Consider the following 10,905-nt stretch of genomic DNA (forward strand, 5'->3'; position numbering starts at 1 on the left):
AAGAAAATTGGTTATTACCCTCCGCAGAGCCGAAACGAAGCAGGCAGACAGATTGCACCTAATTATAATGCAATACGAAGTCACGGGCGTGGAATTGGGAGCAATTACCCCAGCGTCATCCGACTCCCGAATCCGGGGCTTCCGGGTTCGGGGAAGAGATCCCCTCTCTGCCACCTGGGGTCACGCCCTCGCACGGGTGGGGCGCTGCGCTTTTCCAAAGGCATTTTACACCTGCCAATCACAGAGCAGACGCCACGGTGTGGACACAAAGGAGCGGTTTCCCTTCCAATTCAGGGCTCTTGCCTCCTGGAAGCCAAAGGCCGTGAACCCCCACTTTTACCCCCTGGAGACTTGGCTGTTTTAGGGTAAGGCCTCAGGGCAGGCATCGGTGTTCCCCCAAGTGTGGCCGCGGCTGGGTCAGCTGTCCTGCATCCACAGCCAAGCCTGGCGTGCCCAGGAGCCGAGACTGGGGGCAGGACCTGCGCGTCCCGGGCTCCCCATTACTGTCTCTGGGCCCCCTGCCGCCCGGATCTCATCCCCAACCCCACAGAGCCCAGGTGAGTCCCAGTAAGTACCAACGGGAAGATGTGATTTGCCGGTCGGAGGCGTAGGGCTAAATTAGTCACTGCCCCCATTAAAAATGCAGCGGGGGCTTAAGAGCTTTTCTCGCCATGTGGGAGTCGGCAGCGGAGCGGCGGATGCCTTGGGTAAGGAGAGAGGCGGCCTAGGGGACCACGAGGTAATGAGGTTTATGGTGATGGCAAGGCAGCCCCGGAACCCCACGGACTCCCCCTCGCCTGGCCCCATTGTTCTCCGGCTGGCTCTGCCCCCGCCCCTTCCGCTGAGAGCCCCTCGTGGCTTCTTGCAGGGAGGGGGCTGGGAGGGGGACCCCGAGGCCCTTCCTGGGGCTGGATCTGTCCCCATCAGGCTGGGAGGGTGCAGGACGATGAACCTGTGCTTTGGGGACAGCCCACCTCCTTCCAGTCAAAGGGTTTGGAGCTGGGACGAGGCAGCTTCCCGCTCAGGTCCCAGGGGCCTGGGACAGGCATTGGGAGGCTCAGGAAGGTCGAGGACCCGATAGCGGCTTGGCCATTGTTAAAGGGACGGCGCACCGGGCCCCCACCCTCCTTCCAGCTCGGAGGGGTGATGGAGCCAGGCCCTAGTGTCTGGATGCAGGTGCAGGATGCAGCCATGGAGGGTGGGCAAGGTGATGGGGAGCCGAGGGTTCAAGGTCACTGGGTTTTGCTTGTGTAAATTGTCAGTATCTAGTGGCTCTGCGGGTGGAATTGTTGCCCAGGCTGACCCCTGGGCCTCAGACCCCTGTCACTGGGTACCTGCCTAGGGCTTCTAGAAGCAGGTGGCTAAGGGGTTTTTTAAAAATAAATTTGTACTGATTTCAGAGAGGGAGGGAGAAACAGAAACATCAATGATGAGAGAGAATCATGGATCGCTGCCTCCTGCACGCCCCGCACTGGGGATTAAACCCGTATTGCAACCCCGGGCGTGTGCCCTGACCAGGAAGTGACCGTGACCTCCTGGTTCATAGGTCAAAGCTCCAGCCCTGAGCCACGCCAGCCGGGCCGGATGAGGGTTCTGGTCTCCATGGAGAGCGACACTCTTCACTGGGGTTGATTCGAGGTGTGGGTCCTCCGGGGCGTGCCTTTGCCTGGGGAGACCTCCTGGCCAGGCTGAGCTGGACCGAGCAGGTCCATCTGGGACCCCAGTTGCGGAGGCCGCGATTTAGCCCGCCCCTCCCTCCCCTGAGCTCTGATTGGCCCGACTCTGCGCCGGCCCCGCCCACCCGGGCCCCGCCCCCCGGCTCCCGCTGTGCCTGGAGCAGCGCGGTGCTAACGTATTTGTGGTTATTAATTACTGAAGGGCGCACGCAAACCGTGCTTCTGTGCATAAAAATATGTTTGAGCAGTTTCTACTTAAACTTTAAAGAGAACGTTAATCAATTTTATTTTAACAAAATGACCTTAAGCAGGAAAAAAAAAAAGGGTGTTATTTGCCCAAACAGGCAAATTAATTTCTCTCTCTGGAGAAATCTGAGAAGTTTCCAGAAATAGCTATGCATAATTTACACCTGCCCTGGCCGCTCCTAGTTTAGCGCCAAGCCCCAGCACCGGCCCTACCCGCCCCAAACCCAGAAAGAACCGGAAACAGGTCCTTGCAAAGGCCCTGCCTGACAGCCCCGCCCTCCCTCCCTCCCACCTTGGGAAAGGGGTGCTGAGGGAGGTGCAATGGAGTCTCCGAGAGGCCAGCCCAGCCTGGGTCAAGGTCACTGGGAGGAGAGGGCTGGCTCCCAGACTAGGGCCTGGGACTTCTCGGGAGGCCCAGAGAGGGGTCTCCAGCAGGTAGCCATCCCCCAGCCCCGGGGTGCCCTTCGGAGGCACGGGACCTGCGGGTGCCTGCCTGTCACTCTTCACCTCCTGCCTCCCCACCTTAAGAAGTTCCCAGGGAGGCAAGCTCCAGATCCCGAGCCTCAGAATATCCTGCTCCCCCCCCAGAGGCCACACCCCAGACCACACCCCAGAGACCTGCTTCTCTTCCCCTTCCGGTGGGTGGGTTTGAGGGGGGCGGGGTTGGTAGACCCACGTGGTCCGCCTGGAGTAGGGGGCTTAGAGGCAGAGCATGGGGGCTGCTGGACTGTGGTCAGTCTTCCGTCCATCCTCTAGTCCCGACTTTTAGAGGCCATTCAGCCTCCCGGCCCTGGGTGTAGTCCTGCCTTCTCAAGACTGCTCCGAGGATGGCATGAGAGTCCTGGAGAAGGCCGCTCTCCGCGGGCAGAGTTTCGTCTCCGCTGTCTCCCCAGCACCCAGAGCAGTGCCAGGACATGGCAGATGCTCCGTAGATATTTGTTGACTAAGTGAGCGGATGAAAGTGCTGAGCGCGCAGTTGTTCCATTATTATTACTACTTTCTGCAGTTGGGTTATTTTATTTTTCAAACATAAACTTAGGCCATCATACAGAAATTTGTTTTTCAAACCACATTTGCCCACTAGCCCCCCTCAGCTCCCCTGGAGATTTGGAGAGGGTGGGTTGGAGGGGAGAATTCCTGCCTCCTCTCCCTTCGACACCGGTCCCTTGCATCTACCGAGTGGGTGCTCAAGGCATGTTTTTGGATGAATGCATGAGTGCGTTTAGCAGGAGCCCAAACTCAGGACCTGAAACTTTGGAGAGAGGAGAGGGTGTGAGCAGCTCCGTCGTGAATCACAGAGGGACGGAGCAGCTCGGAGAGGCTGGGAGCCCGGCTCTGGGGCCGAGGGCCGTGGGCTGGAGCTGTTATACAGCAATGCGACGTCACAGGAGGGTTGTGACCAGTCACGCTTACGGGGGGCCTGGGAAACAGTATTGATCATCAGAGGCAAGACGGCTTTGAGCAGCCATGACAGAGATAGGCAGGCACCCAAAGGCACACACAGCCCAGGCTCAGCCAGTTACATGCATGCACACACACACACACAACAGAGCTATACATGTACACACACACACACAACAGAGCTATACATGTACACATACACAGACAGACAGACCACAGAGCTATACATGTACACACACACACAACAGAGCTATACATGTACATACACACACACAACAGAGCTATACATGTACACACACACAACAGAGCTATACATGTACACACACACAACAGAGCTATACATGTACATACACACACACAACAGAGCTATACATGTACACACACACACAACAGAGCTATACATGTACACACACACAACAGAGCTATACATGTACATACACACACAACAGAGCTATACATGTACACACACACAACAGAGCTATACATGTACATACACACACACAACAGAGCTATACATGTACACACACACAACAGAGCTATACATGTACATACACACACAACAGAGCTATACATGTACACACACACAACAGAGCTATACATGTACACACACACAACAGAGCTATACATGTACATACACACACACAACAGAGCTATACATGTACACACACACAACAGAGCTATACATGTACACACACACACAACAGAGCTATACATGTACATACACAGACAGACAACAGAGCTATACATGTACACACACACAACAGAGCTATACATGTACACACACAGACAGACCACAGAGCTATACATGTACACATACACAGACAGACAGACCACAGAGCTATACATGTACACACATACACACACACAGCATGCGCCAGGCAGGTGTACACAGATGGCCCACTCAGACACACACGTACACACGGAGACAGGCCCCCAGACACACGGGCACACATGCACACGCACCACACCCCGCGCAGCGGCATATGGAGCAGCCCCGCCTTCCCGCGGTTTCCAGGAGGCTCCGCGGGGGGTGCGGCTCCACATCTGACTTTCCTGGTGTTCGTCAGGCGCGGGCTGTAATTAAACGTTACATTGAATAATCCGGCGAGGGCTCCGTGGTGGCAGAGGCGGCTGTGCGGCCGGGGCTGGGGGGTGCAGGCCTGTCTCGGGTCCCATCCTTCCTGCCCACAGGCTCCTGCAGCTGCCACCCTGCCCGGGACTCTGGGGCGGAGGAACCCTTGGCCACAGGGTCACTGGTCAGGCCTGGAGGCAGGATGGGGTGGACAGTGGTCTGGGGGGACCCCTGGGCTGTCCTGTGGCTTGGGGGTCCCTGTCTCCTGTTCCTGCTGCGCAGGAAGCTCCCCCGGGGCCTCCCGAGCAGCGGAGGGACATCTGGGTGCTGGGGCGCCCCACGTCCAGAGGGCCCTGCTCCCCTCTGCTGGGCAGAGCGGATGCTCCCTCCTCCTCGGTGCTCTGGGATGCACCCCCTGGGAGGCAGCCAGGAGTGGCGGTCACAGTCCACCCCCATGGTGCCACTTGCTAACCGTGTGACTTGGGTCTGTGTGCTCAGTGTCCTCGTGGGTAAGATGGGGTCACAGGGGTACACCCCCCTGGGGCTGCTGGGGGGACTGAACCAGCCCCGAAAGCAGGGCCTCAGACACACAGCAGTCACCTGGGTGGGCAGTGAGACCACCCTACCGACGGCTCTCCCACGGAGCCGCCTGGGCCAGGCCTGCCCGCCTGCTGAGGGGAGGCTGGGGTCCACGCCCATGACGCCACCATGCAGCCTCCGTCCCCCTCGCCGGTGGGATGGGCTGACGGTCACTCCGGCCGGGCAGGGTGGCAGGCTGGGCTGGGCCATGGCACTGGGAAGCAAGCTGAGCTGTGGGTGCTGGGCCCAGGGCAGCTGGATCCCCCTTCACTCTTCCCAGACCACCCTTGGGGCTCCTGAGCCATAACCCCTCCCCTCTGCAGTGTGCTCCCTGGAGCACAGAGCCGGGGTGGCCCCTCCGCTCGGAGCCCAGCCAGGCCCCTGTCCAGCTCGCCCGGCCCGTGAGCGAGGGCCTGGAGCAGAGAACCGAGCCCCCGACCCAGGCCTGGGTGCTGTTGGGGTGCAGAGTGATTTCAGCACCAGGGCCAGCCGCTGGCGGAAGCCTGCTGGACCCTGGGTGGTGAGCTGAGGCTGAGCCACCAAGGGGTGCGGTGGCCTCCGCCAGCCCCAGCATGCCCGCCCTGAGCGAGGGTGGCTAAACGAGGTGTCTCAGGGCACGTCCTCACTGGGACGTCCGTCATTGTCGCCTGGCCCGAGCCGGTGAGCCCGGGAGGGGCCGCTCCCTTGTGCACACACTGGTGCCCGCTCGGACCTCCGTACACGTAACCCCCAGGCACAAAGGTGGGCACGAGCCAAGTCACGCCAGAGTCTCATGTGCACACCCAGGTGGCCCACCTGGAGGCGGTAACATGTGTGCCTGCCCACAGACAGATCCAAGCTCACTAGAGAGCACCCAGCGGCCACCGCTGCTGGGCCCGGTCCTCGCTCCCCTGTCTCCTCTTCTCTCTAATCGGCACAGCCATCCTGCACCTGTTTTAAGGGGGTCTCAGAGCCCTCGTGGTTTGGCTCAGTGGATAGAGCATCGGCCGGCAGACTGAAGGGTCCCGGGTTTGATTCCAGTCAAGGGCACATGCCTGGGTTGTGGGCTCAATCGCCAGTGCAGGGCGTGCAGGAGGCAGCCCGTCAATGACTCTCTCTCATCATTGATGTTTCTCTCTTCCTCTCCCTTCTCTGAAATCAATAAAAATATATTTTAAAAAGGGGGGTGGTCTCAAAACGGCTCTGTGGGTGGACAGTCGGGCCCTGGCTCCCAGTCCACAGGGGACGCCAGAGAAGGGGTGCATCCTAAGGGAAAGCTGCGACGTTGGGAGGATGTTTCCAAGATGGAGCGCCCTCCTCGCCTCCCCCGGGCCAGGACTCTGCGCCCGCACAGCCAGCTCGTGAATATTCAGGACCCACCGCACTCCGGTCTCTTCCCCTGCTCCTCTTTGGTGCTGAGTCTTAAGTGAAATTGATCTTTTTTTTTTAAGGCAAGAGAAATCTGTCTTTTGTTCTCCTGCTCCCCCCAGGGGCGCCTCAGAAGAGGAGGCCCCCCGCCCGGTGTAAGGGGCACGCCTCAGAACCAATCGCTGCCTGGCACGGTTCCCCGGGCTCTGGGCTCGGCCCGGTGCCATGCGAGCAGATGGCCGTGATTGCTGGCAACCCGGAGACCCTGCAGGAGAGTGGAGTATGGGTGTTTACAGCATCCCGGTCCTGCCGAGAGCATCAGAATGGCAGACCGAGTGGCGCCTGCCCCCCCCCCCCGGGGCGGGGGAGGGGCGGCGCACATTCCTGAAAGAGGAGAAGGGGGCCCCTTCTCCCCCCAAGGGGAGCCCTGCCCAGAACCCAGCACCCAGAATCATGTCCCATGTAGGGAACAGCAAACCCTTGATGCTGGGTACCTCCCGCCCTGCCCCTCCACCTCTCTCCTCTGCCTCCTTCAAGCACCCTTCCTGAGGATCCCAGAGCCTCCTGCAATCATTCAGAAAACAGATAGGAGCACCTACTGCGTGCTCAAATCATGAGGAACAAGAGAGAGGCCTCAAAGCCTCCTTCCTTTCCCAGAAAGCCCCTCAGCATGCACATTGCTTGGATGAATTCCGGCCTCCGTCACGAGACTGGGCTCCCTGAGGGCAGCGTCCTGGCACGTAGGAGGTGCTCAGTAAGGTCTTTGTTGAATGATTTAGGGGACCCTGCCCGCATGGAGATTCCAGTCCTCCTGGAATTCCTCCTTCTTCCCCTCACCCTGTTTCCCAGTTACACGGCAGCCCCTGAGGATGGGGTGTGTGTGGGGAGGGTGACCTTTGCCTCTCCGAGGTGCCAACCAGCTTGTGGCTCTTGCTATGCAGATCCTGTGGCCAATATGGGGATGAGTCTCCGGCCAGGGCAGTTCCCGGAGAGGAACTTCAAGAGTGCCAACCCGAGCCTGCCGTGGTGTCTGTAGCCCTCGGAGGGCCGCCATGCCTACGCCTCACACTGGCATTCCAGGCTCTTCACGGTTTGCCTGGCATCCTACCATTTTCCTTTTCATTCAAATATATTTTCTGAGCACCTACACGTGGCAAATGCTATCCCGGGGCTGGGGAGAGACAGTGAGTGAACTGCAGTCACTGTCCTGTGGCTGACACCCGCGGGTGGGGATGAGGGACAGGTGAACGGGTAACACATGTGCGTTGGGGAGTGAGGGCTCTGGCGAAGGACAAAGCAGGGGCAGTGCGGGGCCGTGGGGCGGGGGGAGCCTCGGGAGCGGGCGGGGCTTCCCTGACACTGGAGCAGGGATCTGAATGCAGTGAGAGCGTGGCTGGGGGGCCATCCTGGAGTCAGTGCCCCCGTAAGCCGTGGTTCCCAGCGTCCCTGGCTCCAGGCCGTGGTCACGACAGCGCTGAGCCCGGGGAGGACAAAGGCACCAGCCGACACTCGCTCTGTGCGGGTGAGCGATAGGGGGTGGTGAGGACTGCGGCAGACGTGGCGGGCCCGGCGACGTGGGGAGGCAGGCTCGGAGCGGCTCATGTTTCAGGCAAAGCCGACACCTTCCTCTTGACACACGTGCAGTCTCCCAATGTTGACATGTTGGAAGGAAGCACAGCTCAGCTCCTGGCCAGTCCCAGGCGGTGAGCAGCCCGTCGCAGCGTGGGATTCGGCGATCCACGGGGACAACCCTGAGTCATGGAGGCCAAGCCCAGTAGGCGGCCAGACGGCCCTCGGGCGGCCAGGGCCAGGGTCGGGGCAGGACCAGCTCATCCCCTGGACTCGGCTGTGGCCCGCGGACTGGGGGTCCGTGAGGTCCCAAAGGTTGGTGACCGCTGCTCTGGGGACTGTCTCCTGGGACCCTTCTCCCGCAGGCCGGCCCCTCCCAGGGTGGGCCCTCTACCCTCCCCAGACCCACTCTTTCTGCCCCTGGCAGGGTCCAGCAGCCTTCCCCGCCAGCTTTCCTGGGGACCCCCCAACTGAATGTGACCCCGAGGGCCCCCTGAGCCTCCCCACCCCCCGCCCCCTTGCTCTCGGCAGCCTCGGGCTCACAGCCCTGCCTGCCCGGGACACGGCTCCCCCAGCAGCCTCATCGGGAATGACTTCTGCTTCCACACGCGGGGCCGGCACCTCCAGCTCCCGCCCTTCGCCCGCCGCCCCCATTCGAGCTAATGGAAGGCCCGCGGTGCAGCCGGGCGCCCCGCTGCAAAGAGGCCTCGGGACGCCCTCCCGCAAGCATGACCTTTAACTGTAAGAGACGAGATTCAAAATCAATCCGGCCGGCGGGCTGCCCATCCTCGCCATCCGCACTCGCAGGAAGAGGCTCCGGCCCCAGGACGGGCGGGGAATCTCCAGCCTCAGGAAACCGCGGTCTCCCCTCACCCCCGAGTGTCTCTCCCAAAGGCCACGGACGGTCCACGTCTTCGCTCGGTCCCACCACGCCAGCTGGGACCAGCTCAGCCCCGGGGGCACCCGCTCGCACCGGGAGCCCTTCGCTGTGCCGCACACGCGCACCTGCGGCCGGTTCTCCCCTGGCCGCTGAAGTGGGCGCCGGGACGACCCCCGTTTCACACACGGGGAGGCTGGGGACAGAGAGGCTTCGGCCACTCGCTGAGGCCACACAGCCGGGCGAGGAGGTGCAGGCACTGACCCGGGCCCGGGCGTGTACAGTGACCGTCACAGGCGTCCCACCAGGCCAGGCCTAGCGCCTGGGGCCGCTTAGCTTTCTGCCACCTGCATGGGGGGGGGGGGGGGCTGCGGCTGGGAGCCCCGATGTCCCCGATGTCCCCGCCATTCCCTGTCTTGAAAGGACTCCAAGTTTCCCCCGTTTAAAGGGAAAGGAGTGAGTTTCAAGTTGGGAAACTGGGTGGGTGTCCGGTGCCCTGGCACGGCGGTCTGGCCTCCAGCCCCGGTGGTGGGGGCATGAAAGGGGCCCTCCGAGGGGAGAACAGAGGAGCTCAGGCCGGGGTGCCCCCCTCCCCTGCACCTGCTTCAGAAGCCCCCGTGTGGCCCCCAGGTAAACCCCGCTCCCTTCCTTCATCCAGGCCTCTTTTTTGAAGTTTGGCTGCATTTTGATCGTAATGAGTTTTCTTTCTTTTCTGTGCCCGTGTCCTCTTTGCCGGGGCTTTGACAACGCGGCCGCCTTTTATTTTAAAACGGTGGCTTTCAAGCCTCCTCTCATCTCCGACTGTTTCATGTTTGCAGGTTTCTGGAAGGTTCGGAGCAGGGTCCTGGGTGGGCGCCTTCCCAGCAACTCCTGCTCTGCTCGCCGCCTGGGAGGGGCCGGGCCTCGGAGCAGCGGCCTCCTCCCGGCCCCTCTGGCTGGGCAGTGTGGATGGAGGAAGGGGCAGGGCCCGCGCTGCCCCCCTCACCCGAACTCCTCCTCGTTCTCCACGGATTGGGACACCGTGGTGGCAGGCAGGCGGCCGGAGGTCCAGCCTCAGACGGGTCCTCCACCCTCTGGGCCTCAGCTGCCCCATCTGGACAGTGGGAACAGTCATTGTCCTCTCAGATAATAGTAATAAGGACGTAGTCATCGTATAAGTCACAGGCATCTAAGGCGGCGATTTTCAATAGGCGTGCCACGGCCGGGCCTGACTATTTAATCAGGGGCACGGGCCTCTTTCCCCTTAGATTGTCAAATAAAAAAATGACAACTGCCCGGCCGGTGTTGCTCAGTGGGTTGGGCATCCACCGATGAACAAGGAGGTCAGGGTTCGATTCTGGGTCACAGCACATGCCTGGGTTTCGGGCTCTATCTCCAGTAGGGGGTGTGCAGAAGGCAGCCGATCCATGATTCTCTCTCATCATTGATGTTTCAATTTCTCTCTCCCTATCTCTTTGAAATCATTAAAACCATTTTAAAAAAAGACAATAGCCAACACACTATCCATCTGGTGTGAAGGAAGCAAAATTATACTTTTTTTTTTATCAGATCCCCAAAAATATATTTTTTGGTGTGCCACAGAATTTCAGTAATTTATGTGTACCATGATGTGAAAAAGATTGAAAACTGCTGCTGTATGGTATTAGCAACAAGTACTTACTAATAGTATAGACCAGTGATGGGCAACCTTTTGAGCTTGGTGTGTCAAACTTCGCCAAAAAACTGAGCATAACTCGGGTAGTGTGTCACTTTGAGGAAAAAACATTATTTCACAAATGTTTCATCCTCGGCATGCGGCCGCCTCAGCGGCCGCGTGTCATCAGAAATGGCTACACGTGTCAGTGCTGACACGCGTGTCATAGATTCACCATCACTGGTATAGACAATGATACTCTAGATAGGGGCTTAATCACAAGGAACAACAACAGCCTGTAATTATTGGAATCAAGAGTCTAGGTCAGTGGTCGGCAAACCGCAGCTCTCGAGCCACATGCGGCTCTTTGGCCCCTTGAGTGTGGCTCTTCCACAAAATACCACGGCCTGGGCGAGTCTATTTTGAAGAAGTGGCATTAGAAGAAGTTTAAGTTTAAAAAATTTGGTTCTCACAAGAAATTTCAATCGTTGTTCTGTTGATATTT

The sequence above is a fragment of the Cnephaeus nilssonii genome (assembly GCF_951640355.1).
Source record: "Cnephaeus nilssonii genome assembly, chromosome: 20".
Classification (NCBI taxonomy): Eukaryota; Metazoa; Chordata; class Mammalia; order Chiroptera; family Vespertilionidae; genus Cnephaeus; species Cnephaeus nilssonii.